This window comes from Setaria italica, chromosome II (genome assembly GCF_000263155.2).
Source record: "Setaria italica strain Yugu1 chromosome II, Setaria_italica_v2.0, whole genome shotgun sequence".
NCBI lineage: Eukaryota > Viridiplantae > Streptophyta > Magnoliopsida > Poales > Poaceae > Setaria > Setaria italica.
In genome coordinates this window covers 17,221,381-17,243,431 of record NC_028451.1, presented here as the reverse complement: position 1 = coordinate 17,243,431, position 22,051 = coordinate 17,221,381, and positions in this window count along the sequence as shown.

The window sequence follows — 22,051 nt, the reverse complement described above, 5'->3', positions numbered from 1 at the left end:
ATCCATAATGCTGCACATCGATGATTAGTCCGCATTTAATTTTTTGTGGTTTCCTTACCTATTTATTGATGAAAAATGCAACTAGACTTTAGGGACTAGGATTTGACATGGAACAAATATATCATTTTTCCCCCAATGTGTGATGGTTCCTCTCATGAAGAGTTTTGACTGATGCAAACAAAAAAAAAGATACTTATCTTATACATGTATATATGAGGTCACTCTAAAGGGCCTTCTAAAACTAAGCAGCTCTTGGAGCTAAAAGGCTAGAAATTACATCATTAACCAAACTACTGGAACTGGCTACAAATTACTACGTCATTCGTAGAAAAATTATATTGTTTTGTAGATTGGAAGAAAAGCAGGATGACAAAAGAAATTATAATGAGCGTTCCTAAATAATTTGTCTGTAAAGAAAAAAGAACTCTAATTGAATGCCAATTTATATTTGATAATAAGCTAATAAAAGGCATGGATAAAGAATTTAAACTCCACTTATGAAGCAAAAGGCAAGTCCATTAGTTGGTCTGCGTGCATGGATAATAGAACACAACACATTAATGAGCTTCATTGTTACTATGTATAAGTACAACAAATAAAAATAATAATAAACTACACAGCGAATCACATAAGGATAGATGTGGAAACTGTTCATAAATAAATTCGAATGGAGAACTAAAATTTGTGAAACATATATAATCCGCAAAGGGGTATGTTTGTTGGCAAATATGTCGTAGGTTGAGTTTAAGTAATATCCTATTTTAGTAAACAATAGTAATATAGATAAAAACATGGATGTATTTTCTTGCCCGTGCGAATGCACAAGTTAACGACTAGTATATATAATACGCCACTAGGTATACGAGAGAAGAAAAGAATATTCTCTCAAGTTTGACAAAAAGTTACTTAGACTCTAGATGTGACTCCGGATAATAGACATAAGCCCAGCACCGATAAATATCCAATACTCCCTCCACTCCAAATTATAGGTCGTTTTGACTTTTTTTGTTTATAAATATTATTATGCACTTAGACATACACTATATTTAGATGCATAATAATATCTATGAATCTAAAATATCGAAAATAACATAGAATTTGAAATGGAGGGAGTACAATTTATCACACTAATAGACTAGTAGAAAAACAAATTCCATCCAGAGACATATGCCTCGGTTATTTTTGGACCCGAGATCAAAGGAGCTTTAGTTCTGGGTCAAACGGCCACCACTGACGGCCACATCCGACGGGAGCTTTCAACTCGGTTGGTATCAACCGGGATTAAAGAGCCTACTTTAGTCCCGGTTGTAACGGCGAGTTAGGATGAGAGAATTTGGTGGGGCGTTTAGTCCTAGTTGGCGACACCAACCAGGACTAAAGGTCGTCGATTTAGTCCCTGTTGTAACGGTTAGCTTAGGGAGGTGTTGGTTGTCCATTTAGTCTGGGTTGAAACGGCTAGCTTAGGGAGGTGCTGCCCGATCTTTTTTCTTCAATTTGTTGGGGATTTCACTCATCCAAACTGTTGTAAAGGTTAACAACTTCATCTTTTCTTTAGTTATTATTATTATGCTTTGTTTTATGCTTTAGAGATAGAGAAAAATGAGTTTTTTAGAATAAGGGAGAATGGAGAGGATTTTTTATTTATATATGTTTTTGAGCTAGAATTTGATGGATACTTGCTTGTTATATATGATTCGTATTAGATAAATATCTTGATCAATATTAGGTATGGGAAAAATAGAGTAAATGTGTTTTTAATATTTAGTCATTGTGATAAAATATAGGTAAATAAATTGTAAGTGTAAGAAATAGAATTTGGTCATTGCTACAATATTTTTTGGATAGTTTGTATGTCAAATTAGATTGATATGAAAATTACACTGGTCAACTTAATGCTAGAATTGTAGAACAGGACAACAAAGATGTACTAAAGACTACCGACGCTTCATAGCGGACTTCACAGAGTCAAGAATCCTAAAATAATGGTAGAACAGAAGAATTTTGAGTCCACAAACTCTAGCTGAATATCATAAAAGAATCTTGAAATAGTTTTCCAAACATCTTTTGGAGCCACATTTTCATAGTAGAAGTATGGGGCCGAATAGCCTGTTCAGGCAGAAATTTGTTCACTGACTTTGACCCATCGGTTTTTAGTTGGTTTTGGCTTACCAAAATGGGCCATGCTCAGTGAACGTGTCTTTTTCCTGGATAGGCTATTGTCCCACCATACTTATATTATGAAAATGTGACACTTTCTTTGAACAATTATTTTAAGATTCCTTTATAATATCCAGCCAGAGTATGTGGACTCAAAGATCTTCTATCTACCATTATTTCTGGTACTAGAGGAGTGGAGGTGACTCTCCATAGACTTCGGAGAAGATTGAGTCATGTGTAGAGATAGCTTGGAGGGCGAACATTTTACTATGTTGTATCATTATTTTAGGATTATTAACTACGTGAAGTCCACTATGGAGTGTCTATAATCTTTAGTGTATATATATCTTTATTGTCTTGTTCCAAAATTTTAGCATTTTTCTTTTTGTCGACCTAGTGAATGATATGAAGGTTGATTGGTGTAATTTTCTTGTGAATAATTTTGATCTTTATGAAGGTTGATTGGTGTAAATTATCAATATTGATCAAGTTATTTATCTAATACAAAGACCTATGTTCATTTTTCACGTAATACGATGCTGATGGATCGGCAATGAATGTACAACGTGGACACACGGACCAAGAAGTTCATTGATGGCTTGCATTATTTTCTTGAAGTGGTCAAAGCCAACAAGGCAGAGAAGGGATTCATATGTTGTGCATGCTTCCAATGCAGTAACAAGAAGGACTACTTTTCCAAGGGAAATCATCACAGCCACTTGTTTAGATACGGTTTCATGCCTATCTATTTAGTTTGGATCAAGCACGGCGAAAGAGGAGTTATAATGGAAAACAGTGAAGAAGAGGAGGATGATAACAAGATTCAGGACTGGGCTGCAGGCCAAGCTTTTGCAGATACTACAATGGGCGAGGTTGATGAAGAAGAGTTTGCGGAAGGTGGCCCTACTGATGATCTTGATCAGGTGCTATGGGATGCACAGAAAGACCACGAAATCAAGAAGGAATTAGAAAAGTTGCAGCGATGATAGATGATCACAAAAATTGTTGTACCTAGATTGCAAGCAGAGGCATAAAAAGCTGGGTACCGCACTGGAAATGCTACAATGGAAAGCAAAAAATGGTGTGTCCGATAAGGTATTTCAGGGGATATTGAAAATTGTAAAGAACATGCTTCCCAAGAATAATGAATTGCCGTCCACAACACATGAAGCTAAACAGGCTGTTTGCCCTCTGGGATTAGAGGTTCAGAAGATATACGTATGCCCTAAATGATTGTATCCTCTATCATGGTGATGAATATGAAAAATTGGATGCTTGTCCTGTGTGCGGAGCGATGCGGTATAAGATCAGGTGAGATGATCCTGGAGATGTTGAGGGGCAGCCTCCCAAAAAGAGAGTTCCCACGAAGGTGATGTGATATTTCCCTATAATATCATGTTTGAAGCGTTTGTTCAGAAATAAGGTGAATGCTAAGTTGATGCGATGGCACAAAGAAGAAGGTAAGCAAAATAACATGCTGAGACACCCCACTAATGGGACCCAATGGAGATCAATTGATAGTGCATTACAGGACTTTAGAAAGGATGTAAGGAACGTAAGGTTTTGTTTAAGTACTGGTGGATTTGATCCATTCGGTCAAAGAGATTATGATGCACCTCTTGGTTCACCTAGTCAAAGAGATTACTATTCTTGGTCTAGTATTCCTGCGCAATATGTGGCCTTTCAAGAGGTTCATGTCAGTCCTAAAAAAACTATGTTCTTAATTGTGCCCGTCCAGAAGGAAGCATCGCCAAGGGATATGGAACAGAGGAGGTCATTCAGTTTTGTGTTGATTTTAGTAACTCAATTAATTCGATTGGGGTTCCAGTATCACGCCATGAGGGTAGGCTATGGGGAAAGGGCACCCTTGGAAGGTCATTCAGTTTGAGCAATGATAGTGATTTGTTCCATAAAGCACACTTCACGGTTCTACAACAATCATCCTTTGTAGCTCCTTATATCGAGGAATACAAGCATATTCTATTTCCCAATAGCCGATGAAATCCGATGCCTGGATTATACGTCATCACATGGATACTTTTCCTCTTGGTTGTGTCAACACCTTATGGGTAACTCCGCGATTCACAAACAACTCGCTTGGTTAGCTAGGGGACCTTCTATCACAATCGTGAAATTTCAAGGTTATGAGATAAATGGTTATACATTTCACACAAGAGCCCAAGACAAGAAAAACAACAAACCAAAATAGTGGTATCCGTATCGATGCCATAGACAACAACGAGAGCAAGGACTCATATTATGGTTTCATAGAGGAGATCTGGAAACTCGAATACGGACCGCTGAACATTCCTCTGTTTCGTTGCCAATGGGTGAAGCTGACTAGATGTGGCATAATGAAAGATCAGTATGGAATGATAATAGTGGACCTGACCAAGACTAGATAAAATGATGAACCATTCGTCCTTGCCAATGATGTGCATCAGGTTTTCTATGTGAAGGACATGTCTAGCAAACCCAAGAAAAATTCAGAAGATAAAGAAAAATCATGGGAGCCAAAGTGCCACATAGTTCTTCCAGGTAAAAGAGAAATCGTGGAAGTAAAGGACAAAACATACCGGCCAGATGGTGATGATCAGTTTGATGCCATGCCTCCATTCGCTGTTGAAGTTGACCCAAGCTTCATGCTAGCCTAAGAAGAGACTCCATACTTACGCCGCAATTATGACCGAGGAACTTTCATCAAGCAAAAGTTTTTTAATGTTACATTGTAATGCACTATATATGGTCAACCTTTATGTAATACTCTATAGTCATATATCACAACCTTTCTATTATATTTTAGTGATGTGCAAAACTTATTTATGTAATGCACTAGATATGATCATGCTTTATGTAAGTTTTTGTCTAATCACATTATTATTCGATCAAATTATTATGTGGTTGTGCACGAAACGCAAAGGGAACTTTCATCAAGAACAAGTTCAAAATTATTATAAGATTTAAAACAATTCAATACATTTTTTCATGATCAAATTATTTATTATAAGAGTTTTTTATCAATAAAATGTAAAAATCATTATTTGATAATTTAATATATTGTTGCATGTTCAAAATATTGAATATTACAATTTTTCTTGGATAATAGAAATACAAAATCAATTTAGAACATATGAAAAAACATCAATTTAATCGAATGTTGGTATAGCCCGGGAAGTAAAAAGGGAGAATACCCTTTAGTCCCAGTTTATAATACCACCCGGGACTAAAGGGGTCCAATTTCATCTCCCGCACGTGGAACCCCTTTAGTCCCGGGTGGTAAAACGACCCAGGTCTAAAGACCCATGCTTTAGTCCCGGGTGCTAATACCAACCGGGACTAAAATTCATTTAGTCCCGGTTGTAAACATCACCCGAGACTAAAGACCCGTGGTATAAATATCGCGTTGCCCCCTTCTTCTTCCTCCGCCAGATACACCCCAATCCGCCACCTCGTCTCTTCCGCGCCATCGTCGTCGCGCCGCCCGTTCTCCTAGCATTCCACCGCCGTTAAGCGCTGGCATGGCACTCCACTGCCAGCCCTCCCCACACCTGTCCGTCCTCCTCCCCGGCCGCGTCACTGCCCCCACTCGGCCGGCTGGTCCCGCTGCCACCTCACCGCACGTCATCGTCGTCCCTCTGGTCGTCGCACCGTTGGCCAGCATCTCCTCCACACCGTCCCCATCGATACCCCAACGCCATCCCCGCAGCACCCCGAAGCCCCTCGGCACCCTCACCAGCGTGTCGCACCGCCGCAACACCAGCCCCTACCGCGTCATGGCCCGGTGCCCCAGCCCACCGCAGCCGCCCGCGCACCGTCCGCCACCATCCCTCCGCACCCCGACCCTCTTGTTGAAGAGGTACAACACTAACGCAAGCCGGGTTATTTGATTAGGAAATTAGTATAATCTAGTATAATTTATTAGAAATGCTTAGGAAATTAGTATAATTTATTAGAAATGCTTAGAAAATTAGTATAATTTAGTATACATTAGTATAAATAGTAGAAATTAGTAGAATTTAGTATAAATTAGTAAATTAGTATAAATGAGTATAATACTTAGAAAATATGTAGAATTTAGTCTAAAATAGTATAATACTTAGACAATTAGTATAATTTAGTATAAATTATTATAATTTACTATAAATATGTAGAAATTTAGTATACATTAGTATAATTTAGTATGCAGTAGTATAATTTAGTATATATTAGTATAATTTAGCATAAATGCTTAGAAAATTAGTAAAAATTAGTAGAAAATTTGTAGAAAAGCTTGGAAAATTAGTATGATTTAGTAGAAATTAGTAGAAATTTGGTAGAGGTGTTGTATATATAATTTAATGATATTTTTTTTGACAATATAGTTATCAAAATTGTACAAATTAGTTTAAATACTTCAAAAAATTGTATAAATCAGTATATACTTTGAAAATTAGTATAATTTATGAGAATAGAACTTCCTAGAAAATTTGTTTAAATGTGTATATTTCAATCATGTGTATATTTTGTAGATTGTATATTTCAATTCATGTGTATATAACTTAATGTATTGTTTCATGTGTATATTTCAATTCTAGAAAATTTATTGTATATAACTTATTGTATATTTCAATTCATGTGTTTAATTTAATGTATGGTTTCATGTGTATATTTCACAAGTTTCTTTTATTTCATGATTGTTCTATGATTTCATGTTTATACATTAATTGTACTACTTAATACAATCTTTAATTTAATGTATCTATGACTACATGTGTGTATAACTAATGTCATTATTAGTTCAGATGGGAGACGAAGAGAATAAAAGGTATATAATGGAGTAGATTGTTGCTGGTAGTAGTGGCTAAAATGTTCCAAGAACCTACACCAAGGATGAGGGTAGCTAGGCGGACATGTTCCACAACATATCCGGTGATGGCAATGATGAGCCCGAGCACGGTGTCGATAACAATGCAGAACAAGACATTGCCATGATGGAAGGTTCCGGTGAGTTATATATCACTTTCATTGTTTTACCCCATCTATAACTTCATATTGATTACTACTATGTACTAATTAACGAATATTGAACTTTTAGCCCTCTAAATCGATGAAGTGAAAAAAGCTGCGAGGTCGTACAAAGATAATGGAGGGAAGGCTTCAGATCATTGAAGTGACAGAAGAGGGCCAGCTAATTGCTCCCGAAAAAGTCGCTAGAAAGTTCATGAGTAAATGCAGGGCTATTATAAGGGACAACGTGCCGATCAGCATTCAAGAATGGAAGTCCAGTAAAAAAGATGATCCATACGTGCTCCCGCAGACATAGAAACATATGTATTGGGCAGATGTCAAGAAACACTTCACACTTCCTGACAATGTCAATGAAAAAGTTGTGAAAGACTGGATGCTCAAGAAGATGGCAACCCAATTTCAGACCTTCAAGAAGAATCTGGATACCAACTATATTAAGAAGATTTGAACTCTAGATTTTAATGACTGGCCAAAGTTAAGAGATCGTTGGAACTCAATTCTGGAATACAAGAGGAGTGAAAATAGTGCAAACAAGGTTCGTGTCAACTTAGGCAATGCCAAGAAGAAGGAGTACCATCATCGTCTAGGGCAAGGTGGTTACAGGAGTGCAATTCACAGATGGAGAAAGATGGAACAAGACCTACTCGATTGAGGTATCGTACAGCGACTATTGATTGGCCCGATCGATCGAAGAATTGGTATTATGCTCACGGAGGCACCCTTAACCCTGAGGATGGGACACTTGTTTTTAATGAAACAATATGTGAGAAGGCCCTCAGGCTTATCAAAAACATTGAAGATTCTAAAGAGGGAAAGTTCAAGCCTGATAAAGAGAACGACGAGCTGACTTTGGCGCTTAGGAATCCCAAACACCCAGGACGTTGCCGAGGTTTCGGGGTGGTTCCATGGAAGTATGCTTTCTGTAGGGACATCGATATGTACATAAGCAGGAAGAGAAGGAACAACATGTTAGAAGCTAAAATGCATGAACAAGATGTAAGAATGTAGAAAGAAATTAATCAGTGAGTGGCTCTGGCAGTTACTGAGATGGCCCAATCTGGAGCACTGCCGGATCCCAATGTCGTCATCAGCCCTTCTCAACGACGAAGCAGTTATGCTACCACAGGGGTCCGTGATGAAAACATTCCAAGCTTACCCATGGTTGTGCAGGACAACCAACGGTACCCTGTGGATGACATCACTTAGCGCACATCATGTGAGCTGTACAGATCATTTGGCAACCTCACTATTAAGGTATACATATATATAATTTATACAATTATGTCAATTGATCCACACCTTAGTAGTTTAATGACTTCTTTATTTCTCCTATATGTACAGGTTGCATATGGAAGTGCTTTACCAATCCTGCCAGGGCAGACAAGCCATGGCATGGCGATTCCACCTGGCTACTCTACCGAGGTGGAGCAGATTTGTGATAGTAGATATGAAGGCCTAGAGCTCAACCTCCCAGAAGGTGATGGGGAAAGGACACTAGGAGATGTACTTCACAGTATCATTCTATGGTGCAAACGTTACATCATCATCCCCAGCTAGGAGGCATCATTTCTTCCCAAAGATCCCCAGCAGTCACCATCTCCTTAGAACTCAAGACCATCTTGTCCAACACATCCACCTCCAGGTCCGTCATCACCATCGGGATCATTGCATCATGCTTGATCACCATCTCCAGCACCATCGAATCCTGCAGGCAGGAGTGACGATGACCAAAACACCCCTCCTCGATCACCATCTGTAGTGCTGAGACTAATGTCTAGTGAGAGCAAGGAACCAAGTGCAGCACATCTCAAGAAGTAGCGACCACCGCCTTCCCAGCCAAGGCAGCCAAAGGTGAAAGAACCAAGGAAGAAAATAAAGAACTCTGAACCTATTAAGAAGCTAGCAGGCGATATGACTCCTGAGGAATTGGAGGAGGCAACGCAAGCACATGTAAGGGAGTTGTTTGACTTCCAAGTCATTCAAGACCACCGCCTTCCAAGACATTCAAAACATGCTTAACTTATAATAATTATGGACCTTTATTCTATGCAAAAGTTTGTTTCCTAAATTTTCACCTAACACTGTATCATATTTATTATTTTAATTCGCAATGCATGGAAACGATTCTGTAAGTATGACCGTGGTGATTTCAGAGAAAAACTTACATTTAGTACAACTTTTCTGGTATGTATGAAGTTTGCACATTTTGTATATTCTATAACATGAATATTTCATAACTTATTTTTTCCACTAAAGTGCTTGAGAGAGGAACAAGGGAATAATTTATGTGGATACAAAATCTGTGAGCACATACACCATTTCATGAGGGACAAGGTGCTATTGGATGATATAACTGTACGTAAAATAAACCTTTTAATTATTAATCATTTTCTAGCTCATTTCATTTAATTGTTGGTGTAACATTCACATATTTTCAAATTACAGAGGTGACAGATTTGCGAAGAACTCTTGGAGAAGGAAAGGTTTTTGGCAATCCAAGAAGCACTCCTAGGATTTCTTGTGGATGAGGTGATAAATCCCAAAGGAGAATTTTATTATGATGGACATTCAATAACCGAACCGAGCAACACCACGACGGGAGGATCCTAAGAATTACGAGGATAAATTATTGTATATATAGTACTTGTATTAATACTAGTTTGATGTATATAATATACTAAGAATTGTATATATAGTATCATGAAGTATATATACACGGGTAGAGAACTCACCTTCCATGCGCCTCCTTTTTACCCCATTTAAAGTTGCCCCGTGACTAAAGGGGGCGTGCCACAGTAGGCCAGATTGGGGGGGAGCTTTAGTCCCGGTTGTAAATACCAACCAGGACTAAAGCCCCCCTTTAGTCCCGGTTGTAACTATTGGAATTTTCACACCGGTGGCGTCCCCCTTTTGTCCCAGTTGGAAACACCAATCGGGACAAAAGGGTGAGGCTTTTGTCCCGGTTGGAGCTTCCAACCATGACAAAATTATCAATCGGGACAAAAGGGGAGGTCTTTTATCGCGGTTGGAAACTCCAACCGAGACAAAATACCCCCCTTCCTCGTTCCGCACCCCCCCCTCCACCAGCCTTATCTTTTCTCTCTCTATCACTCCCTTCTCTCATGTGCACAAGTCCTCCAAGCACACAAGAGCTAGCTCCTCCCCTCCTCCTCTCCTTCCTCCTCCCCTCCCCTCCTCCTCCTCCTCTCCCTCCAGTGCGGGTGGCCGCCCCCTCTCCCTGCTGCCCCTCCCCTTCTCCCTCTGCTCGCCCCTCACTGGCGTGATATCCCTAGTGTTAAAAGAACAAAATAAGAGAAATTAAAAAGGAAATTAGAAACACATCAAAGTTGCCAAGTGTCAAATTTCCAAAAAAAAAACTTTCAAATTCTTCTAAGTGTTGAAAACACCACTAAAATGGCACTTATTTGGGTAGGAATTAAAAATAGAATTTTATATCAGAACTCAACTTTTTACCAATATAAAATTTGTAGAACTTTTCAAACTAAACAACTTTCATAATTTTCACTTTCTCTGATTTTGAGTGGAAGGCATTCAAAAACTAGGTCAAAGTTTGGTCAATTTAAAGTCAAATTCAAACCAACTTTGCCCGGTGTTCTACCAAATTTCAACCGAGTTTATCTCCAAATCTAGCATGATTTTCACCTGTGAAATTTTGTACAAGTTGTAGTCTATAGTTCAAACTCCAACTTCTATATTTGAACTTTTCAAAGTTTGGTTTAAAATTTTGGAGAAAATTCACCTAAAACGCGTTGCCTACGCACGCCACACGTGAGCCCAAGTGCGCCTGATCATAGTGATAGAGCATGGCGTGTGCACTAGCGCCACATCGCACCGCCCGGCTAGCGCAGCGCCGTCGGTCAACCGCCACCGGCGACAAGACCGCACGAGCATGGCCTTCCCCCACTCAGCGCGTCATGCAATCCTTCCCTCCGCACGCCTTATCTTGCCTGGCCAACCCTGGGGCACGGGCCATGCGTGCAAGCTTCGCACGCCACTGGCGGCCACTCGCACACTGCCTCCGTCTGCCGCCTCTGCCCGACCGCCGTCCGCTTGCCCAACCACACCGCAAGCTCATCCTAATGATCGCCAGCTCGCCCACGCAATCTTGCCGCTATAAAAGGGCCAAGCCCGGCTCGCCGGCGCCACCCTCCCACACTTCACCCCCTCCGCAGAGCGCCTTTGACACCCCATCATCGAGCTCACTCTCCCGAGCCCCATCGAAGCCGCCTAAGCTCTCCAATGAACCACCCACACCTCGCAGCACCTTCCCGAGCCCTCCCCTGGCCTCCTCCACCGTCACCTTCACTGGAGACGAAGCTCCCGCAGCCGCGCCGCCACTGCCTCGCGAAGCACCACCACCGGATCTCCTCCGCCCTCGACCCCCACAGCCCGACAACCACTGGTGAGCCGCTCATCACTCCCCTGCCCTTAGCCCGCACCCACCCCGCCAGAGTTCGCCGGATTGCGCCGCTGGCCGGCCCCCAAAGGGTCACATTGCAAACCCCATTTTGTTTCCAGGGTCTTAGGCGTAACATGCAAGGGTCTTGTTGTGAAGCTTCAAAAGATTTAAGGGCCTGGTCGTACCACGTATTTTCCTTTTTTGGTTTTAAATTGATTTAAATAACTGAAACTGGGGAAATGTCTAAGAAAATGCAGAAGGATGAGAAAACTATGAAACTTGTTTTGTTCGGTTCCTGATGATGTCACTATCTTGAGCATGTCACTGTCCTATATCTAGCACTAGATTTTATTTTGTATAAAAGCCATTAAATGCTTGATAAATCATGGGATGCTCTAAAAAAGTGTGAAACCAATTTTGTTAGCTTCCTTTTAACATGTATGTTCCAGATCTGCAACTTGTGTTAATGGAATCCATGATGTTCAAACTGTTTTGAATACTAAGTTTCTAAGAATCTTACATGTGTACACAATCAACATCAAAGTAAAACCCATGTTTTCTTCACAACCAACCTTATTTTGCGAAGAAGAGTTTTGTTACAAACTTGTCTAGGTGAATATGGTCGAAAATGCACCCTATGCTTTGACAATGCTTAGAAAATGCAATCTACATCATGAACAGTTATAAATAAAATCTTATGCATATGCGTCTCGTGTAGAAGCTAACTCCACCGACGGTACATACGAGTTGGTTCCGGAAGCTGAAGAGGAACACTCTGCTGCTGCGTTCAACCTGATCGAGACCACTCAAGACCCGAGCCAAGCTTCAGAAGAGCTCCAAGCTAACATAGGACAAGAAGGCAAGCCTCAGAGCATAACCTTGGTTTCCAAATTATGCAATACTTATATTATTTATATTTGTACATTAAGTTCATAGGAGTTGTATTGAAACCTTAGTTGCATGCTCCCTAGTACTCTGTTTTGAATACTAGCATGTTAAGTCATTTAGTTGCTATGCTAAATAGGGATACGGTAAAAGTCGAGTGATTTCCTGTCACTTGCGAGCTATAGGAGTTGCCTGTTTGCTTATGTTGGAATCATAAGTTGACGGGCGGGGCTTGGTAATATGTTCTGATCGAAATGTGTTAGAGTTGTGGTCAAGTGTTTGAACGTACTAAACACATACCGAGTATGGGATCGGGAAGCCCAGTACCTGATTGAACCGGGGTGTGGACATACTCCGCGCTCTCTCTGGAATCGGGTTCCCCTGATGCATCATGTGGGTACAAATGCAGCCTCGGTACGGTGTCGTTCCGGGACCGGTGGGGTCTTGTATCCAAGGGAAGTGGGACCTGGACATGTGCCAGGGATCGATGGGGACAGTTGATGTATGTAAACCCGGTGTGGTACGCATATGTCGTGTGTTTAGGTCCACCTTGCAAGGTTAAGAAATACAATTCGAATCGTCTGCTTCTCACAGTTTGGGACTACTTGACCGCCTTTCTACACTGAGTAAGAAGAGGAACAAAGGATGATGATTAATATGGATGCTTGATTAATTTGCTTGTTCTGCCATGCTTGCTTAGAATAGGTGCTTACCTAGAATGGTTAATCAACTAGAACTTGATGCTAAAACTTGAATGTAAGGATCCACTTTAGAAGCTTTTGGCAAAAACAAACCCCTCAGCCAAAAAGCCTTGCATGTCTAGGAGTCGATGGATTAGATATCACCTGACGGGTAAGTCTTGCGGAGTATTAGTATACTCAGCCTTACTTGTGGCTATATTTTCAGGTAATGTTGATGTTGAGGATATGATTGCCAGTGTGACTTGGCCGTCTCAGCTCCCTCCGGGTTGGATGATTGAGTGGGACCCATCCTCGATCGGCGAGGATCGTGGTGAGTGATATCATGGCAGGCTTCACCATGGTATTATGTATTGTCGTTAGAACCATCGTTTTCTTTTTCTGTTGCTTCGAACTCTGAACACTCTTTATGATTTGAACTTTGAGCTACTTTATGTATTTGAAACTCAGTTTGTAATATTTAATTGGGACCTCTCAAATGTTCGTTTGGATTGTTGTAATCTATGGGCTCATCTTCGTACGAGTGTTGTATGCTGGTTTCGATCGGAAATACATGGTTGTATCGGGTGAAACTCGACATACTGCCATCTTGATCGGATTAAAGTGTATGTTTGCATTGAGGCGAGGTTTAGCACACTTTAGCCGGGTTAATTTGGGTGGTTCTGCCACAACTGGCAGTGAGGAGCGGCAGCGGGACGAGGGTGGGCGGCGGCGCGTGGGGGAGCCAAGTGGAGGGCGGCGGCAATGGGGGTGGCGGCGACGCAGGGCGGAGCGAGGGCCGAGAGAGGCGAGCAGCAGGCGACAGCATGGTAGCGGCGGCGGCGAGGCAGCGGGATGCGGTGGCGCGCGGGCAGCGGTGGCTGTTGGATGCGGTGGCAGATACGAGGTGCGGGATGCGGTGGCGAGGTGCGGGATGCGGGTGGTAGCGGCGGAATGTGGTGGCGGCGGCGGCGGTGGCAGATGCATGGTGCGGTGGCGCCGGCGGATGCGAGGTGCGGGCGGAGGCCGGTGGCGGTAGGTGGCGCGGGAGCCGAGGCGAGCAGAGGCCGCTCGGTGCCTTTTTTTATTTTTTTTGAAAATTTTTAGTCCCGGTTGGTAATACCAACCGGGACTAAAGGGTGTCTTTAGTCCCGGTTGAGCGACCCGGGACTGAAGACCCCCCATTTCGTCTCGATTAGTTTATCCCGGATGGATTTTCGGAAGATTTGGCCCCTACCAACCAGGACTAAAGGCGAGTTTTCTACCAGTGATACGACATGCATACAATATGAGCGTATACGTGTAAGTAGTGCACGCTAAGGATGTATACGTATAGGTATATATATAAGTGAAGCAACAATTAGCATTAATATGGAAAAGAATTCAAGGTAAAATGAAAAAGGGTAATACCAACCGGAACTAAAGGGGCCACGTGCATGAGCCTGCATGGCGGCCCCTTTAGTCCCGGTGAGTGACCTGGGACTAAAGAGGGGGACCTTTAGTCCCGAAATATTGGTCCCGGTTGGATATTCGAGTGATATGACTCTCTCCAACCGGGACTAATGCTCACTTTTCCACCGTGTGAATTGAGGAATAGGAAGCACGGATAGTCCGGAGGAGATCACGCACACCCTACGCATTGCGACATAGTACAATCATAAGAAAAAAGATGCACAGCCTTTGCCATAGGTGACGGGGGCAAACCTGTATAAATCAATTCCCTGCGTACTTCTGACTTTTCCATTGCACCCTATTAGAATTGGTCTTAAGCACGCCTGTCGACTGTTGTACCGCGGTACTGTTCGGACAGGTGAACGCAATCAGTTTGGCTGTTAAGTACAAAACCAGCGTTGTTACACAATCAACTTGTACATGCACGCTCCATGATCAGATATTCAGATCTGATTGCGGGCAAGGCAAACTGGAATAATTATTGAATGCGACTACGCGTACATGGACGCAGCATGCACGGAAGAGCCAGCCGGAGAAGTCTCCTTCCCTCATCATCGCTGTTGCCGTACGTGGCGATGCCCAGCATCTTCTTTACTACCTTCGCCGGGACAGCCGGAGAAGCAAAGGCAGCGATCCGTACACAGCACCGTGGACCGGGTTACTCGCACGGCCGATGCAGTATTCAAGGTGACATGCACTCGCATGCACTCGAATGTTTAGATATATAATAATATAAATCTAGAAAAATCAAATTAAAATAATCTACAATTTGGAATGCGGGAAGTACTACGTATATACCTCTTTGCATTTTTTTCCTTAGGAAAAAACAACTGTTTCTAGATACGTACTTCTCTCCACTTCTTCAGAAATAAAAAGAACTGTAGAATGATCACACGTACAGTAACTTGCGAGATTGATACAACTAGGCAGGTAACACAAAATAAACTGTTGAGCTGATCATAGTGGGTTACAAATCCTATATATAACATCCTAGGAAAACAAGATAGAAGGAAAAACTTGTTGGGTGGTGATATGGGCAGTCTAGAAACAAATTAAAGAGGTGACACATGCTTCATGCATGTACTATATAATGAGATTTACAGTTCAGATTGGAAGGGTGATTCATTGTGTCCATATCATTCTTCTGTGAATGAACTGATGATCTCATCCTTCCTTGCTTTATCAAAAGGTAAGGAAGATGCTAATTTTCATGCCTATGGTTTTTTTTTCAGATTTTCCAAGCGGTGGCCAATTTCCATTTTTATAATCTACCATTTAAATCATCTGGCATTGAAGGTTCCGCTCCTACTACTAAAAAAACATTTATCCAGCTGGCTAAAACGAGCTTCTAGATACGTACGGTTCGGGCAACCACACCTGTACGCAAGCGGTAGAGGAAATGACGATTTTCACGGGCGAGGCAGACCGCATCTGGATAAGCATTTTCAGGTGCGGCTATCATAGCCTTCTCTAGTTTTGAGAAATTATTTTCCGTCGTCACCAGAAACCGGTGTCTTCTCCGGTGCTGGAGCCGCCGTTGTATCAAAAGATTTATTTTCAAGCATTTATATTGAAGGATAAAACCTACGCTGCATCGTTGTCGACCACCGAAGTGAGAAGAAAAAATTCATTGCGTGGCACGATGACAAAAGCCCTAGATCAAGTAGCTAGATTTGATTAGTGACTTGTCACCAGATCATAGGATTGTTCAAAACAACGCGGCATCATGCAATTGATGGAGCAAATATATATATATGCTCGGTCAAGTCAAATAAATATCGCTTGGAGTGCACGTTGCACATGCAAGGCGTCACCTTGTTTTCGTCCCATCAGCTGCAAGAAACAAATCTCTTTACAAGATCAATTTCACTGCACGCAACAATTAATAATAGTCAAATATGCATGCGTAGTAATGTGCTAGAGAAGGAAGGAATGTATAGTAAAGTAATTAATATCATGCATGCATAACGCCTACTGAGTTGAAAATTTGCTACATTTTCAGTTTTCACAGAAAGCTGGACTTGCCCAAAAAAAAACATTTTATTTTCCCAAAATAAGTAAACATCTTTTTGTCAGAGCTGAATAAGATATTCAAAACGAACGAAAAATTGCATCGTTTCTTCTAAGAAATAGTATAGGTGGGTTACCAAAGAAAGGTTCCCAGCTGCAAATCAATTATCCCTTGTTCCATCTATGATGATCGGAAACACAGCCAAGGCGAATCTGTCAACTTTGCTTTGTGGACCGGCCCATACTATCTACTGAAGGGAACAACCTAGGTTTGTTCTTGGACCCCTGTGTGGCTGTGTGCTTGTCACTGCCTCAGTGCCCACTACCCAGTCAGCACAACCATCAATCATGAATGCATCCAATGCAAGCTCATTCATCGGTTGGTGTCAATGACTCACTAGTGTCATCCCTCTCGTAGACGAATCGGAAAGCGCTAACAGCAGGACGCTAGATCCATGGCAGCACATGCATGCAATCCATGGATGCATGCATGTCTGATGGTCTAGCGGCTAGCTACTCTACAAGGAATCTAGGCACATGCATGTGGCCACGTAACGCCATGCATGCTTGCAAGCAACAAGGCCCAAAGGCCCAAGCAAAGAATCGAAGCATCCTCCTACTGGCTAGCAAGCTGCTTTGCGACCTGCGTGCATGTGATTATTCCTTGGAGTTGCCCCCTGCGTACAAGTCCTGTCTGTCACCACGCGATCTTGTGCTTGTGAATCTGGGCATTACATATTTATATATTTGTTGCTCGATATATGCATGTTGAAATGTACATCTCCTGAGGTTAATAACAGTTGATGCATTTTAGTTGGGGAGGAAATAATATCATAATGCTTACTAATTAGCGCACGAGTGAGCGAGTTTTATTCCAACACCGGCGGCATGCATGTATGTTTCCATGCGTTTGATACGGTGAAGAGTACAGTCATGGATGCTCGTATAGGTACACACTCACCCCTATACATACACACCCCTTATTAACTACTCCATCCGTCCCAAATTATAGGTCGTTTTGACTTTATTAGATTTATAGACTTTGTTATGCACTTAGATATACCCTATGTCTAGATGCATAATAATACCTATGTATCTAGAAAAGTCAAAACGACGTATAATTTGGAACGGAGGGAGTAATTAGATAAAAATGAGCTAATCCTAAGCATAAGAACGGAGGTAGGATGTGCGTTGAGGAACGCAAAGCAGCACAGTATTATAGTTTCTATTAGGCGGCTTGAATACTTCATCATTGTACAAATTAGTAAATAAGATTATTACGTTTTAGGGACCATGTCAGGAAAAGTCAGTTGCAGAGCATCTCGCGTTTCGTGATCAAAAGTAACCTCTCTGGATTGATGTTAGAAGGGCATTTAATTTATTTCAGGACTGGTGTGATTATTCAATTCATATAGGTTTTGTTTGGGAGCATTTGAGACAAATTGAATCCCTGAAATATTTAAAACAAATCCAAAAAAAATCTTCTTAAAGTATTTTGAATACAAGCAGGTATTGTATTCATCTATGATCATCACGCGAAACTCAAAAATCAAGTCCTAGCATAGTACACGTGAACATTCTTTTTTTGAGCAAGAGTACACGTGAACATTATTGTGCTGCTATTTTAGTGAACATGTCCATGGTTTCTGCGTATAATTAACATAGTACACGTGAAATACATACTCGGATACTCCTGTGCTACATAATCCATGGAGCTTTAGCACAGAGCCAACGGTGCAGCAGCAGCAGCAGCAGCAGCGCAGAGGTCGGTCACGTGGCTTGCTTTTGCAGACGGCCCCCGGCCAGAGTGACCTTTTTCGGCCGGGCAGGCCCGCTGCCGCTGCCCATCATTAATTATTGCAGAAAAGCTTCGACTAGCTAGCTGATTAATCACACCGGTAAGTACATATGGGAAAAGGATGAGCCAGAGGCCGTCGACAGGAGCAGAGCAGCGCGCGTACGTGCATCTCAGTACCCCACCATTCAGTAGCAATGGCAGCAACAGAATTGACCACGGGAATGGAATGGAATCCGAGGCGGACTTCAACTGATCGGTGAACACTAAACACATGCATGCGTGGCTAGGCTTTTATTATTACTAGCTACATGATGCAGTTTATTTACAGATTTACTGAAGATGCACGGACGACGCTGGTACGTACGTACTGCAAAACTAGGCTTTTTTTCCCCCGAGAACGAGATGCAACTTAGGTCATGTTTAGTTCCCTCCAAACTCCCAACTTTGACACTATGCAAAAAGAAGATTCTCCATTACATCAAACTTGCGGTACATGTATGGAGTACTAAATGTAGACGAAATCAAAAACTAATTGCACAGTTTTGTTGTACTTTACGAGACGAATCTTTTAAGCCTAATTAGTCAATTTTTGGACAATAATTCACAAATACAAACGAAACGTTGCAGTTGCGTATTTATGGCAAAATGCCAATTTTACCACTCCCAAATTGGGAACTAAACAAGACCTTATATCGAAGCAGCACTGGTAGAACAGAACATCTCAGTTTTACAGTAAAGTCCCTATGTAAAACGCAAATTACAACAAGCACTCTACGGTTCATCTTCCTCTTCAGGAACTTCAAGCCTCCAAACTCACCTATGCAAATCAAAGGATGGACTCCAAACATTGATAAATTGCATGGATCCTCGGTTGAAGGCCAGCAGCTGTCGATCCCGTTGATTTTGACCCCATAACCTCCTTCCACCGTGGATGTGAACCATCAAGAAGATCCAGAGTGCAGCACAAGCACATATAGAGGAACACCAACAACTCCTCCGAAGAGGGCACCTCAGAAGAAGAGTCCTATCCGCTAGCACTCAGATGGATCCAAATCGATCTCACCGGACAATCAAGAAGAGGATCTTACCCGATCTATCCTGGAGGAGCAAAATCCACCCCGTCGAGCCGCTGTCACCGACGATCGTCGGGAGGAACATAAGCCGCAAAGGAACGAACGTCACCCCTTCCATCCGCATGCAGGCGAACAAAATCGATGACATCGTTCCTCCAGCGAACCCTAGCTCCACTGCCAACCTCCAACGGCGAGCAAATTCTAGATAGACTCCTACCTAACCTATATACATCCACACGATAATTCATCAGTCCTCCTCCTTTTCCGACGCCGAACTGCCCGTCGGAGAGGAAGAGAATCGGCAGAATCGCTGCCGAAAACTGCCGTCGTCTTGAACTCACCCTTTTGGCCTGTCTACACTGTAGCTGGGAATAAGGACTACTGCAAAACTAGCCTTGATCTATCTTCAGTCTCTCGTCAAATGTGTTTCACACCTTTTACCGGCCCGTGCGTGCCAACTAAAAAAGAAAATACTACCGGCTTAAAGACATCGAGCGTGTACGTCTATGCACAAAACAACGGAGGGATACCGTCCAGTACGTACGGCCGTCCAAAGAAACGTACTCAGTATATACGTAAACTGCTTCCACTAGCTAGTTGTATTTGTACGTACGTTGGATGTGTGGACCTACTCGAGTCCGACTACAAGCTAGATGCACATGGAACCGTGTCCTCATGTGCCCAGCCTGTCCCCGCTTACTCTGTTTTATCGAAGGATCGAAAAGGGCTAGGAGAAGATCATAAAATTCACCAGTAAAAAACTCACCTTCCATCCATCCTTTTTTCCCGGTTAAAAATTGACCCGTAACTAAAGGTTCACCAACCGGGACTAAAGCTTAACCACTGATAGGGGGCTCATCAACCGGGACTAAAGAGCCCCTTTAGTCCCGGTTGTAAAAGCTAGTGGAAAAAAAAGTCCTGGGGAGCCAGGACTAAAGACCCTCTTTAATCCTGATTCATGTTACCACCCAGAACTGAAGCCCTCGATCCTTTTTATCTCGGTTGGAAACATCAACTGGGATTAAAGACCTCTTTTTATCCCGGTTAGTATTTCCAACCAGGATAAAAAGTTCCCCACAGGTGGTTGAAAAAGACTAAAGCCCTCGGCCCATTTATCCCGTAATGTATTCGTAATGTCATAGCGCACCTGTATTCGTAATGAGAGAATATAGTCGTTAAATATAGTTTCTGAGAATAGCCAATAAAGAACCGTACAGATGGATGATTTAATTAATTTTATAATCCAACTGTCGTGGTGCACAAAGCTCCTATCATGCCATATTGCTCTCGAGGCATGAATGTTTTTCGATCCGCCCCACATGCTGAGTTTGATAACACAATGTAAGGTCTTTCTGTGTCGTTGATCCAGCAAAATCGCGTGATGTCCAAATAAGGAAAAGAAAAGGAAAACAAGCTTCTTGTCCTAAACGTCCACTGTAATAATTTAACAACAGCTCAGGTTTTCCACTGAGTTTCTTGGTTATAGCTTTGAAGGAGACTTTTTCAGTAGAAGAGCTAAAAAATGACAAGTGGCTTGCAAGCAAATAAAGCATGAGACGTAGTCAGATAGTGGCAGAGCACCTATCTTCTCTCACTGACAGGCACTTTCTGGGATAAACGTTGCGTGCTGACTGCACTGCACTGGATGCTACGGCAAGAAACAGCAAAAGCTTTGACTGACGATGGAGCGGTGGGTGGACACACCACACGTCCTAGCACAAAACATGGGCCAGGAATGGACATGGCACCACACATTAAAAGCCCACGGTCATTTTGCTCAGTGTTTCTTCTTTCCTCATAATACCTATACACTAAACTTGCATTAGGCTATTTTACCATCCTAGAAAAAAAAAGATACGAGGTGAATATGAAACCTTTTTTTCATCAAATTATTTTTCCTTCAACTACCAAGCTATGATCGACCTCATGTACGTACTAAGAAACAAACCTTTCCAATTTACGCTAACGAAGCCAAGAGTGAAAGTGACGTTTCAGACGTACAGACAAGCAGTCGACAACTGGACATGAGATGAGTCCAGCGCGTTGCTGCATGCCTGCATCAGAGCAAGCGTATAACGGCTAGTTGAATTCGTTGTCGATCTATAGCTAGCTGTGATGGACTGACTGATGGCCCAACTAAACCGTTGGAATTGCATGCATGCATTGGCAGAGCCGTTTCCATCAGCCACTGCATGACGGCACCTAACTATAGCTGCAGGCAGGTTAAACTAGACAGATGCTATCTAAGGGTGCGTTTGGTTGGGAGACAATGTAGAACGGGACGGTCCCGTTCCAGTTTTTCGGGATGGGATGATCCCATTTCTTGTTTGGTTGAATGGGATGGGATGATCCTATTTTTTGTTTGGTTGGAGAGATCGCTATAGACGGGACAAGCACCGTTTTCTTCTCCTGTTAACACCGTTCGTGGGACCCACCTGTCATACTAACAGGTATTTTCTTCCTCCACCGGCCGGCCGCGGTGGAGCTCGCGCCCGCCGGCCGCCGGCCGCGCCCGCTCGCCGGCGCCCGCCCGCGCCCGCCGGCCGCGCCCGCTCGCCCGCCGCCGCCGATC